This window comes from Cydia pomonella, chromosome 9 (genome assembly GCF_033807575.1).
Source record: "Cydia pomonella isolate Wapato2018A chromosome 9, ilCydPomo1, whole genome shotgun sequence".
Taxonomy (NCBI): domain Eukaryota; kingdom Metazoa; phylum Arthropoda; class Insecta; order Lepidoptera; family Tortricidae; genus Cydia; species Cydia pomonella.
In genome coordinates, this window is record NC_084711.1 from 15,071,718 (window position 1) to 15,090,922 (window position 19,205).

At 36.8% G+C, this 19,205-nt stretch overlaps 1 protein-coding gene across 2 annotated transcripts in view; it reads right to left on the reverse strand.

Moving 5' to 3' along the window:
• The window catches only part of LOC133521460 (ecdysone receptor), a 378,815-nt gene that overhangs the window by 221,420 nt on the left and 138,190 nt on the right, over positions 1 to 19,205 (reverse strand). For both annotated transcript variants that reach the window (XM_061856429.1, XM_061856430.1), the window contains one exon: positions 2,644 to 2,688. The gene's annotated coding sequence lies outside the window, so the exon portion shown is untranslated. The remainder of the gene's footprint in view (positions 1 to 2,643; positions 2,689 to 19,205) is intronic.

Below are 19,205 nucleotides of genomic sequence, written 5' to 3' on the forward strand. Positions count from 1 at the left end.
CTTGTACACTGTTTACTTTAAATACTTGTGTACAATGGAAAAGGCTTTTATAGTTAGCGAGTAATCTCGTTATTCATAATCGTCTGTCAATTCTAACAAACCGTTGATAATCGTTTGTCCCTATCAGTCATTTTGGCATTTCTGATTGTTAGAAAGAGACAAAATTTAACAAAGTTTTGTAAGAGGTTACTAAGTTTTATGAATAAGAACTGTGATAAGAACAATCGAATTTAAACTGTCGTGAGTCATACTCACTAAAGCCAAAAACTAAAGTTTAAGTCACGTATTTAATTTTAGTCACTCGCGCGACATGTTTCGGAGAGCCTAGGTCTTGATTTTCAAGCACTAACGGTTACGTCAGTTATACCGTATTTTTTGGCTTATGAATATGGTCCTATCCATCTTTGGATACCTATTGTAAGTTGGCTGACCTATTTTTCGCCTAGAAGTCTTAAACAGGTTTTCAATTAAAAACACGGGTCGTTAAACTTTTCAGAAAAATAAAAAGCCGAAAAGGAAAACGTTTAGGTTTAATTACTTCAAAGAGCCATGAACGTTAATTTGGCCAGTTTAAAGTAGTCTAAATATTAATTTCTGGAGAACAAGAACCGCTATAATAAAATTGTACGCTGAGAGAGTTACATATGGTTAAAAAATAAACGTTTATAATCGGATAAAGTACATTGCAGTTCTTATACTATCCGCAAAATTACTCTTAGCGCCACTTGCCCATCCCACTGACCCGGGGTTAACCGGTTAAACCGTTAATCCAGTGTCAAATTGTATTGGTAACCATGGTAACTCCAGGTTTAACCGGTTAACCCCAGGTTAGTAATTGGTGCAAGTGGCCCCTTAGTATTTCACTAACACGCTCAGACGCAAAATCAATTCGAATCCGCTAAAGGTTTAGCTTGCGTAAAACATCGCATAGCTCGCCAATTGCAATTTATTTTGTTAAAAGTAGTTACTTTCATTATTAAAGAAATCTAGCACGAGCTATGAACATGCATGCATATAAACGATACATATAAGTAATATAAGTATGTTGTTTTCGAGCGCGCGGAAGTATGTAGGACGCTTGCGTCGGGGGCACGATACGTTATCTTTTTAGGTTAACAACCTATAACCGAGTATCACTGCAATCACTGCTATCGCTCTCTACAGACGATTGGATTGGCTCCCAGATTTCGATTAATCACAAATACCCCTAATTATTGAGGGTACTGGGCTTAATATAAGTGGGTTTGTGTTTGTTGCTTATGTTGTTCCGTATACTTAAGAATGTCAAGTTTTGTAGTATATTTACTTACATAATTAACATTTACCTACTGAGAGATTCTTGTAAAATTGAGTACGGAATCAGTACCTACATGTGTATCTACTTACAATAAGTTTATTTACGTTCTATTTATTACGTACTTATTAGGTATTAAACATAAGTTGTTACTCTACAGGTCTACAGGGGTCTAGGTTAAAGCATACTCTTAACTTTTATTTTATCATAAGTACTCGCATTATTCGGTTACTGATTTAATAAATAAAACAGTGATACCTAAAATATTAATAGAACAAACCTTCTTTACTTATCTCATAAAATGCCGTATCATATACCACCTTAACTCAACATCATCTCATGTTATCCCACCAGCAGCTGTAGCATGGTCACATTTTTATCACTTGTCAATATATGCCTGTCACATTCTAACAAGTATGTAAGTGCGAAAATGCGTACGTGCTACAGCCGCTGCTTACTTTAAAAAGGATTTGATGGGCAATAAACAAACGGATATTACTTTTATTAAATACTTAATCTAGTACTACTTTAATCACTTTCTTTCGTTTCACGCCGTTCACATCGTATAGTATCTTGTTAAATTAGCGGTTGCCAGGTAATTTTTGTGTTTTTAATTAATCCAACATAAAAGCAACCGGCTGTTGGCATTGGTTCACACACACCATTGCAGTTCAGTTAAAGTTTTATAGCCATCATCTTTTGTGTGTTTCGTCCTATACTAGCACTACGTGCATGATCCTACATAAACGATTGTCCCCTGCATAGTAACGATAATGTTCATGCATAATTATTCTTATTTTATGGATGGGTGAAGATCGTGCAGTCTCGAGGGCGTACTTTGGAGTTCCAAATGGCCGAAGACCGTCTGTACGCTCTAGGTACCGTTGGAGAAACGAAGTGCAAAACCTTAGGGAACTCGGCGCCATCGACTGGACAGAAACGGCTTTGGACAGACAAGCATGGCGATCTTTGGTATCGGAGACCAAGTAAGTATAAGCCACTGCAGGAAGTAAGTATAATAATTCTTAACAATAAAGACTAGATGTGCGAGGTAGTAGTAATTCTTGTTTTTCTACATATGAACGACTGAAATAGTTTTATCTTAGCTTCACTCTTAATCAGATCGTTTCGATGGAACTACGTGTCTACCTACTCCAAACTTTGCGTCACAAAGTTTTATCCATTCATGTTAATTCCCACGTTAGTTCTACTTGATAGCTCTAAGAAGTTTAAAATAAATAACAGTCCCTTAACGTGCTCGAAACACGCGATTGGCCTGCTCTAACAATTTACACCTTGATTGGTATCTGTGGTGGATTTATAGGAGCGTTTTTTCAAAGGTAACTCACCACTGGAGGCGTTTTCCGAGGCGAACAGCGGGGCGGCGTTGTAATCTGAAAAAAAAAACAAGTTGTAAAATGGATTTACATTACATGCCATATAATCGTGAGAGTCAGAATGGCGGGTGTACCTAAATAAAATTAAATGAAAACCATACCATATTTTTGTACCTAATTTGTACTATTTAGTACCTCCTTTAAAAAAAATTGTACCTCACGGTACTTAAAGTTATCACCAAAAAACAGGTCACCCGCCATCCTGACAGTCAGAATGGCGGGTGTACTTTATTACGCTATGTTCCCGTGGTTATTGATAAATTCTATAAAAGCCAAATTTTTGTACCTTTTTTGTACCTTCATATTCAATTATAATACGAGTCATTTTATTTTTGGTTTCCAAGTTTTACTCATTTTATATTTTGCTTGCTATTACAATTTTGCAGGCGTTATAATTTTTCAAATTATCGATTTCATTTTTAAGAAAAAACGCTAAGGTACAATTATTTTTATTACGCCAGGATTGAGTACCTTTAATGTTTAATCTGTGAAGTTCAAATAACTCAGTAAATCATGTCTTAAAAAAGGCTAGGCGCCAATTCAAAGAAATCTTCCTAAGAAAAATCATTTTTAAGACATGATTTTCTGAGCTATTAGAACTTAACAGATTAAACATTAAAGGTACTAAATCCTGGCGTAATAAAAATAATTGTACCTTAGCGTTAAAAAAGGCTGGGCGCTAATTCAAAGAAATCTTCCTAAGAAAAATCATTTTTAAGACATGATTTTCTGAGTTATTTGAACTTAACAGATTAAACATTAAAGGTACTAAATCCTGGCGTAATAAAAATAATTGTACCTTAGCGTTTTTTCTTAAAAATTAAATCGATAACTTGAAAAATTATAACGCCTGCAAAATTGTAATAGCAAGCAAAATATAAAATGAGTAAAATATGGAAAGCACAAATAAAATGACTCATATTATAATTGAATATGAAGGTACAAAAAAGGTACAAAAATTTGGCTTTTATAGAATTTATCAATAACCACGGGAACATAGCGTAATAAAGTACACCCGCCATTCTGACTGTCAGGATGGCGGGTGACCTGTTTTTTGATCATAACTTTACGTACCGTGAGGTACAAATTTTTTTAAACGAGGTACTAAATAGTACAAATTAGGTACAAAAATATGGTATGCTTTTCATTTGATTTTATTTAGGTACACCCGCGATTCTGACTCTCACATATAATCAATAAACCTAAGCATTGCGTATAAGTATTATATTTCGTTTCGAATTATTAAAATAGTTCGAAACGAAAACAGGGACGACATTCAGGTTCTTAAATTTGATCTTCGTTTGGTAATAATGATAACTGTAGATAAGGTACCAACAACTTTCTCACCATACACTTGCCAAATAGGTATAGCAGGGCTTAAATAAAAAACCCTGATTCTTTACAAAGCAGCTTTCTATCTAATTCCTAATGATGGGAAAATCGCGATCGACATATTTGAGCTCGGCGTTGAATTTTCGAGTCAGTGCGATACAACTATTAGGTTGTAGCTAAGAGGAAATGAGACGTAAAGTGCAGTGCGCGAATCGCATTTGAAGTAAGAAACTATCTGACGAAATCAACTATTAAACGAGTCAACTTTTGCACTCCTATCTTAGTAAGTTAACGAAATCAACTATATACTTGATAAATCATTACTTTTCGAACTAGTTGACGACTTCAACGTTAACGTTCATTTCGTTGAAGCTGAAACCGTCAACGACCAATCACTCACCCGACTCATTTCGTCTATGGCACTCGCTACGAATTTAATGAATTTCCTCATAATGCACGAATTATTTTCCCGCAAAAATAAACGGTTGTCTAGCGTATTCCCAAACACTAAGGAACGTAGAAAAAACCGGAAATTCAAAAAGCTAGTTTTTTCTTCGCTACTGGATCACGGTAGTAAATGCAATGATCGAACTAATGGCCGATAAGGTTTCCACCGCGTCTCGTCACGTTTCAAAGTGGAACGGATGGCGTCGCGTAGAGCGGGAAGCGTGGCGAAGGCCGCGAGGTAAACGACACTGCGCTTACGCAACGCTGCGTGTAAACTGTAACCTATAACATGGCCTCATTGGCCTCTAGGTCTAGGTTTCGAAAACTGGTAGACGGTGGTAGATCTAACTCGGCACAGAGTAGACGACACTGCTCCAAAAACAGCGCATCTTCGAAGTTCTCGTCTCTCAGGACATCATCAATTCAGGGCAAAAGAGCAGATAGATCGCCTTGTAGGAAGCAATTACCATCGCCTATGGACACCTGCAACACAAGAGGGGTTCCAAGTACATTACCAGCCGTGACGATATGGGAGTACACTCTTTTCGTGAAGGTTTGAAGATCAAGTCGGTCCGGCAATATTACGGACAGTACCAGCAGTAGCTTTACCTACTAGCACGAAAATCTACAATGTTAGCTCCGCGTCTAGACTTTGAGAAGGCAGTAACGGTCCTATAGATTCATTCTAGGCACATATGAATGATGTAATAGTGTAGCAGGTGAGCTGGTTTGTTGGCTACCTCCAAAACACGCAAGCATACCGCTCAAAAGGTTGACTGGCGATCTTGTGAAGGGTAAGAACATTTTCTGAATAGTGGCGTTACGGCTACTTGTTTTACTAAAAGTGTGGCGGACGTTTACAAACCATTTGTTTTTGCTTGGATTTTGTTAAAGTATAGAATATAAATAGGTGATTTATTCGTAAGAGTAATGCGTAAGCAAATACAGAAGAGAAAATAATACAAAACGGAAACACATAGGAAGGAAAAGGTGCCACGGAATGGTCTCATTACTGTGTTTCAGTGCTGTTCTTCCGAAAATTGAAGAAAATTACCGTCATGACTGAAGTTCAATGTTTTGGAAGATTATGTTGGAGATGACCTTTATAATCGAAAAATGTTCGCCATAACCATGGCTAATGGCCGGTTGTTTATGCTCGGACGCGCCCAGGATATAAAGTTTTCGCATCGTTAATTGCCACCTTCACGTCCGTGCCATGGCACGAAGATGTTTAGATAGTAGTGGAGTGACGTGCAAAGCGTTAAATCCGTTTACCATTATCTTCATTGTCTATAGGTTTTGTAACTTGTACTTATAGGTAAGCTTATTTAAAATAATCATAACAAATATTATGCAACTTAGTTGAACCTTTCAGTACCTTACTTTGTCATAGAAAAAAGGCTAAAAACTGTATACGTGTTTGTAACCGTGACTGTCTATTGTTACGAGATTAACCAACGTCGCCTACGCGGATTAGGGCAAGCCCTACGAGCGTCCGGCGTGTGCGACGGTTCGGAATGAATGACAATGGTTGTGCTTTTGTTTTGCCATTCATGTCTATGAGGGCTGCATAGTGACAATACAATTTTGATTAGAAATGTTTTATATGAAAACCAATAAAAAGGTGGCAATAGTGTTTCCAATATTATTAACCAATATATAATATTAAAAAAATATATGCATCACTTAATTTTTCACATAATGCAACATGCATGTGCATATGCAGTGGAAATGAGAGCGTCGAGAAGTGTGTGTGATGTGAGATTACAAGATAGAATTAGGAACAGTGTTATAAGGGAAAAGTGTGGACTGACCGAAGATGTATTGACAAAATTTGAGAAAGGTTTGGACACGTGGAAAGAATGAGTGAAAGAAGACTAACAAAGAGTGTTTAAGGGAGAAGTAGTAGAGGGAGCTGGAAGGGGTAGAGCGCGGCGGACTTTATCTAATCAAATCGGAGAAATCCTGAAGAAAGGCCAGGTCAAGAACACCCTAAGCCGGCTAGCGTGTGTCAGGAATGTTATGAAAGTGAAGGAAGGGAAAGAGTAGATATGTCAGGATAGTAGCAAGTGGAAATCCATCAATCACTTTAGAATAGAAATATAACACAAAACCAGGCATTTAATATATATATATATATATATATATCTAAGCAAAACGTAGAAAGAAGAAAGTGCCACGAAATGGGTACATCTCATTCTCATTTCTTAACTGAATATTAACTTTCTTCTGGGAGTTAACTCACTTTTGAAATGGTTGTCTCTAATCTAACCCAACCATAACCTTTAAGTTATTTAACTGATTATATTGCTTTATTCAACTGTCCAAACTCAAAGTAACTTCACGCTGTCTACTTTTAACATTACCATTCTGTTACAAAGTGTCAGACTGACACACTGATCGGGTATTCAGTGAATCGTCTACGATAATGCTGGCAACACACACTGCATGCAAATTCCCGTCTACACACACAGCCAAGAGCGCACATATGACTGTGGGCATAAATTATTTACACGCACACAACGAAAACACATACACGTGTGTGTTCGCGGCCTCTTTACATGCCTACAAACTTAGCTCAACTAAAGGATGTATGTAGAAGAGTTATTCTCGGCGTTAGTAACAGTTTTTGTTGGAATTTCGCAATGTTATTGTCTCGGATTTCTGAAGCAGTAGGTTTAGGTAGGTTGATGCATAAATAGTAAAAAATAAAAATGGAAATAACATCAAAGTGTTTCGCAAATACAATTACATAAGAAGTGCTCTACGCCTGTATTCGTTATTTTTGTCCCTGCCCCCGGAAATGTTTGCAAAATATATTGGAGGAGAAAAGCATTTCTGCGTAAATGTAAAGCCAGATAAGCTAGTGAATTATTCAAGAAACGAGAAAACAATCATTTAAGGGATTTGTATCTAAAATCAAGAGAAATTACTCTTATAATATCAGCGTGCTTTTTATGCATTTGGCAACACAGATTTTCTAGGTACGTATTATGAAAGCACCTGACTGAACTATCCACAATTGCAATTTATTAATTATATCCATTTAATAAAACCGACCCTATTCATGTAACCATTAATTTATACAATAAATAAAAGTTTATTACAAAGAGCATTTTAAAAACGCTTATCGACCCTTCTTAAACGCCAGTTATGGATGATAGTGTGATAATTAAGCCATAAAACCTGTCTCTTAGATAACCTTTGACATACTGGCTCGAGTATGGTCTGTCTGGCCCGACAAAGATTTTCCACAATTATGGTAAAGCGACATGCACAAAGGAATAGGATAGATATATTAATATCTATTGAGGTACACGACTAAATAGTTTGTATAGTTTATTTGCCAGACGAAAACAAAATCGTATCTGTCCTGATACCTACTGTTTATTTTATTTAGGTTACTTATATGTTACTGCCCTTATTTATAAGCTAATTATCAATAAACTGATTTTGGTTTATAATTAGCTACTGTTCAACAACTGGTCAATAATTCAAATCATGTAATAAAATGTAAGTAAATGTACTAATTCACTTATCATAATTTCGTGCCATCATATCCTTAAACTAAATAAGTAACAATTCCCAACATATATTTCAGTCTGGAATACGCATTCGCATTTTGTTATTCTTGACCTACGGCAAGCAGAAATGCCCGAGTGACCGAACTGCAGGCCTTGTCTACTGTATACGTCTGTGTGCATATTACGCATGCATATTATGTGCATAATAGCCGCACGCAAGCTCCCTTAGGTACTCTCCCTCTTTATGTAAGAAGCTAGGGTTGACGCAAGCCACACGAGGACAACGTGTTGACTGGCGTGAAATTGATAAAGCGTCTCAAACTTGATAAACCACTTGGAATTGAGACTAATAAAGAGCTTAATTGTGAATAACTGGGTCATTTGAAACACCTGTTTTCAGCAGCCCATTCAGAATCCATCCCAGAAAATGAAACAATATTTTTCAGTTTTCACTATAAGCACTGAACAACAATATAAAATTAAAATACCTATTTATGTTATTACAATATGAATATAAAAGATAATAGTTTAAGTTAAATTTTAATTGGTAAAGAATAGATGTTGCACTGGTAACAAGGAAAAAGAGAGGTTAGGAAGATTTAATCTGTGGGGTATCGAGAGAACAACAGTCAAGTGTATGGAGGGTAATAGACAGAATATCAGAAATACTGCTTTGTAAAGGTTTTGATTATAGTTTTCCATATCTTTCCATAGTTGTTTTATGAATAGTGTTCACAAATTGATGTCTAGAATTACAGTTTCTTGATACTTATCAACTGCTTTCTTTGTTATAGATGGATTGCGTTGCGTAGTATTTACGTAGATGTGTAACGACTAAAGAAGATAACTCTGTTGTTATATAAATCGAGCGAAACTAACCGCCTAACTTGCATTAGAATTATCAGCCATGCCTATTACATTATTTAACTTATCAAATGTATTAAGGAAACACTTTACCTATATTCATAATTTTTTTATAGATCTTATTTTAAAGAATGCCATTTAATGTTACCTGACCTTTCCCTCTAAATCCATTCCCGTCACAACAAAATCTCCCCATACAAACAAATCGATAATGCTAAACTAACCTTCCCCTAGAATGCACGCGCACTTGTTAAAGACTGCCTCAACATTCGCGCACCTTGTGACCTAGGTACCCTGGCAACCCTGTTCCCCTCCCCAGGGGAGTGGGGGGGAGTCCTGACCACGCACAACGCGTCCCTGCGCGACGCTATATTTAGCGCGGAGAAATGCAGTATTGAACGGCGATTGCAGGGTTTACGATTTACGACAGATTATCATAAGACCGCGGAATTTAAACTAGATCTGAAAGTGTGGATATTTAGCTTTAATACAGGCTAATATGATAGATTAAATTTTTTCATTCCGGTACGTTTTCCTACGAGTAACCACTAAATACACAGATTTTGATCCTGGGGGAGACAATGACAAATTTTGGATCTAACCGAATAAGACCTTTTATTTAGACTTTGTAAACTCTTAGTCATTTTTAATCCTGCATTGTTTACATGTCATGTAGTAAGTTATCTATACATAAAGAGACTGAAGAGATAAAGCTTTCTATTGAATTTCCCATGAAGTCCTTATTTGACCATGCGCAACTATCCAAGAATAATTTCGCTAAATAACATGCTATTGAAAACGAGCCGCGGACAAGTACCCTATTCTGATTACAGGTTGTCCGTGTAAATATTTTTATGTTATTTTCTTTGAACACGCAATGGGACCCATTTCACTGTGCTAATTCAAAAGGGTGTAAGATAGCTAGTTTTTTCAATGATCTTACGCATATTTCAGTTCATCAAAGAGGAAGAACGAGACGCGCCTAAACCATGAAATGAAATATAATTTAGTAATCAAATCAAACTGTTATTTTGATGTTCTTTGTTGTTGTTATATCAAAAGACTTAGCTGCCTTTACATCATAAGCGCCAGGGAAAAATACACTTGTATGTTATTACGCCATTGTTGTGCCAACATTGTATTAGAGTAGGAAATGGTGACATTGAACGGTGAGAATAACTATACGTTATTTCCTCGGGGACTCGACTTGCCATGTTATTTGAAAACCAATAGTGTTTCATTCTTGTTTGGTTGAATTTAAAAATACGCTATATTTTAAACTTTCAACTTAAACAACCTGAGCTCTACTTCTGCTTAATTGCAAACTGATCGTTACACAAGTTATTTACTTAGTATATTATGTAAACGTATAAGTAACAAAGTGTATGAAGTTAGGCGTAACCACACCCTTCACCCCCTTGGCCCTTACCTACATACCCATCTTTTTGTATGGGAAGCTTGTGGTTGTGGCAATCGAATAACCGATACATAGTTTAAGTCACGGTATGAGTATGAATAATGCAGATTTCACATACCAAAAAGTATAATCTCTGGATTTACAATTGGTGCCGTGTTCAGGATTATTGAAATTAAGAAATAAGTGATAAAATAAGTTATATAAAATAATATGTGGATATTTGAGATGACAAAGAAGAAAAAATATGTATAGTACTAGTTAAAACGACATAATCTTGATAATCAGCTCTAAATCTTCAAAGTAAGTAAGTATCTGCAAAACAATAACGAGTGAAACGTGCATCATACTTTCAAATGAGAAGTTTCACTGCAGATAAGCTTTCTGCGAAAGAGAAACCGGACGACGTGGCGGAAAATCAAGAAAAACTTGTACGTGAAGTTGATGTAGAGGATATCGCAGTAAGCGCACACCAGTAAATCGATAGTAGGAAGCCCTCAGACTAGTTCAGCAGTGCGTGCGAGCGACCTATACACCTACTACACGCCGCCGCGCCGCATGCAATGCGGGCTATATATAAAAGTGTACAGAATTCGCCGCGTTCCTGCCTGCACCGCGCCGAACGGAACTTATGGCGCAACGACAACGTCTACAATTGCTTGATCAGAGAAAATAACCGGTTACGATTCGGACTCAAGCTATACTCAATCTAATAGCCCTTGCTTTAAGTCTGAAACTAAACTGGCGGGTTGTCCGTTGTAGGCTGTTTATGATCGGAGTGGCAGCTTAATAACACAGCTAGGTGCATTCTCGCTGCAATTTCGCTCTCGGTCGGGCTGTGTGTTTGTGGCGCGCTGAAGATCAGGGCTAACGATCGGCGTGCTTTCTCCGTCTCACTCGCGCACGCGGCCAGTCGCCGCCAGTCTAGCTTGTCTAGCAAAAGAAATTCTACGACTTTATCCACCAGCGACGCCCAGAGGCTTTTGTGCGTTTTCCATGTTTATGTTTATAGGAGAACACGTACAAGGGTTGCTTTGAATGCCGGTTGCTACAATCTGAAAGAGGTGCATCATCGCAGAATTATAATCACGGTACTCGGCGATGTTGTTATTACCGAGGAATGCAGCATCGAGCGCGATATGAAAGTGTTTTAGATTACACGTCGAAGTTTTTTCCTCGGCCAAATTTCGTCGGAATCCAGTAAAATTTCTCCAAAAATATTTTGCTTGATATTTCCTAAATAGGCCATCGCAATACTCGCAAAATAACAGCGTGCCAAGTTGCCAACGTCAGTCCAAGATAAATAGCCTCAGTCAGCACTGCCTCTCTGTAAATATTATTTCACAATTTGTTACATCTCGGTTTGAACGATCGCAGCAGTTTCGGTAAGTAATAATTCTAAAATCAAAAAGACGGCCTGGAGAGTGAGGATATTTATTTGGTTTACATTTGGTGCATTTGTTTATGACCTCAATTGTTACTTGCTTTAAAGTGTTCAATATCACGACGATACATAATTGATGCATCATTTATTTTATTATGAATTAGGTTAAACATCAGCTTAAAATAACTAGAATACGAGTACACTATTTTTACAATGGGTAAAACAGGAATCAGAATTTATATTCAGTGTAGATCTTCTGAACGCACAGGGAAGTTTCAGCAGTTAGCAAAGTTATTTTTATTAGAACCTTGAACAACGCGGGCTGAACAAGACCGGTATCAGGAAGTTTACTAAAACTTCCTATTCAGTTTCACTAACTTTGATGAACCCGCATTTTTCGCTTTTATATTTGAAAAAAGAAATTCTGTCATTTCATTAACATAATGTAGGTCGATTGATGTCAAACTTCTTCGTAAGACCTCAAGTAAACATTAAAAAAAAAACAGAACGTTTGCGTACAATTATTTAATCACCAATACTGTGTTACAATAATTACGTGTTTACACAACATTATATAGATATTATTATGAGATTAACATCAGTCATTTGCGTTTAGGTATATTTTATATTAGTCAGAAAATAACTCTGGTTATAGTCTACTAATTTGAATTCTATAATTTAAGTCCACCGTGGACATTGATATGTTATCATACTAACGATTCTGCACAGCTTTATTAATTTTGATGTCCTAAAGTAAAAAGTGACTCAGTAATTAAAGTTGGCTGATTGTACATATGTAAACATATTTTAGACTACGAAAACCAAGTTATAAATAGGCGTTATATTATAAGTGATGGCTATGTATACTAGCATTGATTCAATTAACGGTGACCCGAGTACTTGAGAGGACGCTCAACTATTGGGGTGCCACTGCTTTCAATGCACCGGACGTCAATAAACGACCACTCAAATCTATCATAGTCCAGTTACATCATAGCGCGGAGTCTATGTTTAAATCTATACATTACAATGTAAACATTCAAACCAAACGTCGCGGAAACAGCGACATTATGTGGTTAGAAGTATGACATTTTTAGAATTAGTTTATCATTTTTTTTTTCAATTACATACTTCAGTACAGATAATAGCGGGAAACCGAAAGTTTTGCGCGAATGCAACAAAATCTTTCAGATAATATATGAACATGATGATCCAAGGAAAGTCTGGGAAGGAAATTTTCAGATATCTTTTCGCATTGCCGAAAATCCACAACACAACGTCCGCAAAGCGACGACTTTATTCGGATGCGCCGTAGAAGAAGAGTCAAAGGTAACTTTACAAATTTAAACCTTATTAAAAAGGGATAGAGTACAAGATACTCTACATATTCATTTTACTGATTGATAAAGGCATAGTTTCGCACTAGACGGGCGCAAATAAGTCTGTATCGGAATTCGGAATCTGACCAGTGTATATACGGAAGGCGAAAATCGAGAGCGATTTTACAATAGTGAGAGGTCGCAAGGACCTTTATTTAGAGCAAAGAAGATTAAGAGTTGAATGCAAATGAATTGAGGTCCAATCTATCCGAGTTTACAAGTTCACTTAGGTAGCGCACGCTAGACGCCGCGCGTTGATAGCGTGACTCAGCCGCCATTACGCTGTGATTTAAGAAAACTGAGTGACGCGCGAATTTGGCTGGCGTATTACAACGATGGCGTAACGGGTAATACTATATTTACCTTCGGGCACGTGTTTCTAGCTGAATGGGGGCAGGCCTTGCCCTTGAACTCGAGGGGAACGCACGCCACGCACCGCCCAAACGGCCCAGGGTTGCGGGCTTCCCCGGATTCTTAGGCGAAAAACTTATTTATCAAGCGCGTAATTTGGTCGCTTAGCGTAACAGTAATGTGAAAATATGTGTAAAGAACGCGCGACTTATATAGCCTTTTAGTTGTTTACTTTTACTTACGAAGCTAACCTAAGTATACTTCACAAAAAGCATTTTCATACGACGTCATCATTTCCTTTAAAAAGAAAAACAATACGAGACATAGATAAAAAAGGGACAAACAACAGGCTATTTTAACATTGAAGAGCTAAGTATCGTGGTTAAACGTTGTTGAGAGTATAACACCACATCGACGTCACGAGAACACAAAACTTAAAAGTACTTCAATAGTGGAATACATAAATCAAAGGAAAATGATAGAACGTGTCACTTTCCCTTGCAAGCATCTTTAAAAAAAATCTAAATATTTTCAAAGAAAGGAAATCTCAATCTTAAGTGGTAAAGGGGCTTGCCTTTGTCGCGGCCAGTCGGCAACCCTAAGCCCTCCCCCCCTGCCCTACTTCCCCGTGATCAATAGCTTCCTACTTACACAGTTTCCGGCTTACACGTGCCTATTTTCGCCGACGTTGTCTGACATGGTTAGAAGAGGGCGCAGTTTTGAAGATTTGACGAAAAATTTATAAGGGTACGGCCGACCCTGTGGTTTGGTCTAGTTTCGGTTGGGACTCCGTGTATATGTCGCTTTAACTTTAATGTCAAGGGCATAAGAGTGCTTTTCAGAGACTACGCGCCTCTGAGTATAAGCCCAAGTTATTTCAAGATTGTTTTTTTAAGTCTCATCATTTTAACCTATAAACAAAATGTAAGCCAAATTTTGTCGCAACTTAACCGACAGATAAAAAGCCTTAAAGTCGGCTTTCCATTTGTTCTAGTTTTCGGATATTTGTTTGCCAACCTTACCGACCTGGAACTTTGAGATTCCAAAGCTTTCTGAGTTAACGTCTTATTCGATAATTTGTGATTCGCAGATGCCGAGTTATTTTGAGAAAGTTAAGATGTTTTCGTCGAAGCGAAACTGGATCAAATTTAATATTGCTTGGATTATGCGCATAACATGTTATAATTTGACATCATACAGAAGTTCTGAAAAACTTTTATATGTATTATAAAATGTATAAAGTTAGTACTTAATTTACTTAATTATCTCAGAGGTTGTCTATTCATCCTATCCGTCTAAAGGTACCTAATATACCTATGCATATTGTATGTGTGATACTTCGAAAAGGCAAGACCGAATAGATTTTTCTGTAATACGCTTTAATAGATAGGTATTACGAATTTCTTATATGCGATCCCAGCCCTGTCGAATGCACGCGTCTATCGACCGGGATTAAGAGGGGTTAGCATGGCTCGCTGATTTTTGCAACGGATTATAAACTAACCCTTTTATTATGCACGTGTTAACTTAGGGAGCTTGCACGATGTGCTCTTACAAAATTATTTCACATGTCACGATCATGACATACGCATTATCAACATTAACACTCCACATACAATCTAAAACATACCAATTGCCAAGTTTGAGTTGTGTCGTGTCAATATTTCGCCTTTTGGGGTCGCCTTGTGTAGCGACACAAGAATAATCGTATTAAGCTACTTCAACTAAGATAGTATTTTTACAAAAACTATCAACAGATATGTAGGTAATAAACCAAGGTGGCGTACGCCCAACAAAATACGAATGACCGCAATGTAGGCCAAGCAATAAGGTATAGAAGGATATGCTTGGAACATAATTTTTGACTCCGTAACTTTGTATGGAATAGTTACTAATTAATACTCGTATCTTGGAAACTTTGCGTTTTAGCTTATCACCGGTCAAACTTCGTCCGCCGTACTTCTACATACGGTCTGTTCTTGCTTGACCCAGATGCATTTATCACGTGGTTTCATATTCCCACTAGTTTGATTGTGTTCTTTTTGCATTTGTTTACGACTAGAAAAAAATATTTCCGTTGTTTCAATTCTGTTTAAAAGGTGTCATGTCACGCAAACTCGTCGTGTGTCGTATCGTGGGTTAAGTAACGTGGACTAATCCTTCCAATGGCCAGCGATCAATAGTTTACTACAGTTCTACGGTGGCGTCCTTCGGTTGCTATGGATGAACATTGACTACGCTTGGGATATGGGCAATATGGATAATGTCGTTTAGGCATGTTTTGAATATTATTGGCTCCGACTATTATTTGTTCTAAAATTTTAATAACTTCAAAATAATAACCTAATTTTGAATGAAAGCAGAGCGTTCGGGACGTACTGGGTCTGTCGAGAAATATCCGGGATGTAATTTTTCAGTCTAGATTATAATGTATATTATGACATGACGGTCTGTACGTGTCTGACGGACGGTAATGTATATTATGAAATTAGTTACACGGTATCTTTTCTCAATATTTGTCTACCAATTAAAGTAAAATCTATTATAGGTATAACTTTAATTATTCCACTAATGTTAAAATAATTCAACAAGATTTCCAAATTTCATGTTAAGTTACGTGCTTCGTTTTCACAAAAGAAAAAAAATCATTATGAATATCTTTGTTATGAAGTCGCCTGAGATCTATTGACATTGTAGCAAGAACGTGAGAATAGATCGCGGGCATTTATAACCTAAAATCACCTTGGCCGGTTTTCACATCTGCCCGTGCTGGTTCGCCGGACAAGTGGAACGACTGCCGATTGTCAATCACCGCAATCTGTTATAGTTTTGTTTCTTCTATTGTTTGACGGGCTTCAAGTTGGTGAAGTTGGTCGGTTGATGTGAACGATAACGATTTCTACAACGCGCTAACGTTGTACGATTATGATGATATGGGATGGTGGTATATTTGAAATTTAAGTAGGTAGAACGATAATAATTCCATACAATAATTCATGATGACAATGATATTAAACCGGTTAGCGATTGAAAATAGAAAGCTGTTATCTTATAAAATGTAAGATATGAAGGTCATCAAATCAAATCTGATTCTAATAACATTCTAGTTAGAATTTGTTATAGGTACATTACACAAAGATTGGTACAAGTTAAACAGTTATCAATCTTGAAGTTAAACATATTATGCCTAAATCTTGTAATTACACACTTTCATATCATTATATGAGTTACTTAAGAATGTTAATCTAATATATTGTTTGTATATCTTATAATATGAATGCTGCTTTAAACGTTTATTAGTTAAACCTAATTCTGCGTGCCAACGTTGATCTACAAAACTATCAGTCACGTTTCTTAACTAAGTATGTATGTTTGTATAGATTATAGAGTACTAGTTTCGAATACTATATAAGATCTTAAGAACCTACGCTTTATCCGTTACAAATTTGGGTCAAAGTACGGACTATTACGCGGAGCGTTCTAGTTTCCTATTCCTTAGTGACTGGAGCCTTTTATGTTTATTTTTAATTCGGTCAACGGCCGTGCCTATTGAGCGCTCCATTGACATCGATCCTTCGCTTTAGACCTACCCGAACTAAATAGGACTTAGAGGACTGACTTCTTTGTCTATTGAAAGTATTCAATCTACACGTGCAAAGAGTTTTTGAATAAAGGCTTTGGAAATCCCGAAACCGGTTAGGGTCGCGTGGCATTTCAATGATTTGATGAATTCTGTATTTAATTTTAATATGCTATACAATTACCAGTACACAATTACGTCAACGGAGCGTGATGAAAAGGGTCTCGGTAAAAGTTGACGTTAGATTTATTCCGTAGTACATAGTTTGTGAAGTAATTGCGAGGAAACTGGTTGTTAAGAAATAGATCGATGTAAGTACTTAATCGAGTGCTTGTCGTACTAAAATATCAAGTATTTGCTAAAAACTATTCTGACTATACTGTGTTATTATTATTTCTTCCTGCAACTCCCCGCTATCTTAAGGAGCGTCTCAAATATCTTAATTCTGTGACGTTATCACGCAGTATACTTCTTTCCGTCCCATCTGCTTCATCAAAATTTTACAAACAGATCACCTTTCAAGCTGTTCGACACTGGAACTCTTTACCTCCGAACATTAGACGCCCTAAATCTCTTGCTGTATTTAAAAAAACTACTTAAAGAATAATACCTATCTCTCCCTTAGTGTTTGAAATAGTTATATTTACTCTATAATTGATATGTTGCTGTTTTGCTGGTATATTTTGGTTTATGTCTTATATAATTATTATGTATGTGTATGATAGTCTATTTGTATTTTCTTATATGTGTATGTTTATTTACCTAAATTGTATGTATGAAAGTAGGCTTCGTAACGTTTTTTGCAACACCTACTCTTTGTGATTGATTTGTTTCTGATGCCCAAAAGTTGTCTGGAAGAGATCGCTCTTTAGCGATAAGATGATAGAGGCAGTATCATTAATCAATTGTTTTTCTTTAAGCTGTATATTTTACTGACGTGCGCCAATACAGAGTAAGACACGTGTAATGATTAGTAATGATCAAATGTGTAACAAATTTGGACTACTTGATACCTATAATGACCTCACCACGTGTTTTAATACAGAAACATGTCATGTACTTTTATTTTAAACGTGACACCTATTACGAACGGTAAAATTAAACGTTAACTCAATAAGTCAACGGGAACTCCTATTATCAATAATTACCACGATAAAGGATAAGTATAAGGAAACAAATTAACAATTAATATAATGTAGGCCTCTGAATCAAGGCATGTCTTCATTATTTAAAGTGATGAAATAAGTAAACGACGTAAACTCAACACAAATAGCATAAATCACGACCGCCATAAATCTTTCCAGATTTAACACTCGCATTCAGAAACAAAGGTTTCATGTGCACAATGTTGCTTGCTACCAGTATTACCCAAATCGTTAATAGCACGCGGTGTTTGGGCTAGGTATTCGATCGTGTGTTGACCGGACGATTCACCTTGAGACCGCGCCTCGCTAACCAGTATCGCCTCCTATAACCCTACCGAGAAAAGCAACACTGTCTAGCTTCAAACGTATACACTGTAACAGACGTATCTGTAGTGGTCGCATATTCACGTTTCGTACAATGCTCAAGACCGGTCCATTCCGTTGTGGGTGAGCAAGTTGTGGAATGCATGGGACGGACCGGCATGATTCGAAACTGTGCAGCATTTTCGGTTATCGATTCAAGAACCCATTCGATCCTTTTTATAACAGTTAAAACGTCTGTATAATTCTATATTTCGATTACCATTTAAATAATTCTGCGTTTGCAATTATTACCTGAGCGTGGGTTCTACTTTTTGCACATTCAATCTTGAACGCACCAGCAATTGTTTGGTAATTCAAAATTAGTTCCTGTAATCATACGCTGTAATTTTTATGGTCCTACCCGATTATATTGGATTAGATGGTTCTGTATTATCATTACGGTGTGTAGACATAATAAAATTAACATATGGGTATAAGTACAATGTGTGTAAAAAAAAATATCAAGCATGTCATTATTTAGAAAAAGAATGTACCGTAAGCGGTACTAAAATGATTAATCAATGATTGTAGGACTTAAAAAGTTCCCATACAAGATAACGTTTTAAAGCTTACTTTTTGAATAAGTGTATTACCTACTGGCTCCTCGTAATTCAATGCCACATTCGATTTGATCGCTAACTGGTGTTCCTTGGGCCGCGTGCTGTAGTGAGCTTGTTTTTTTTCGGGTCACTGACTTCGAATAATTTCTGGTAAACCCTTACACTCTGTTT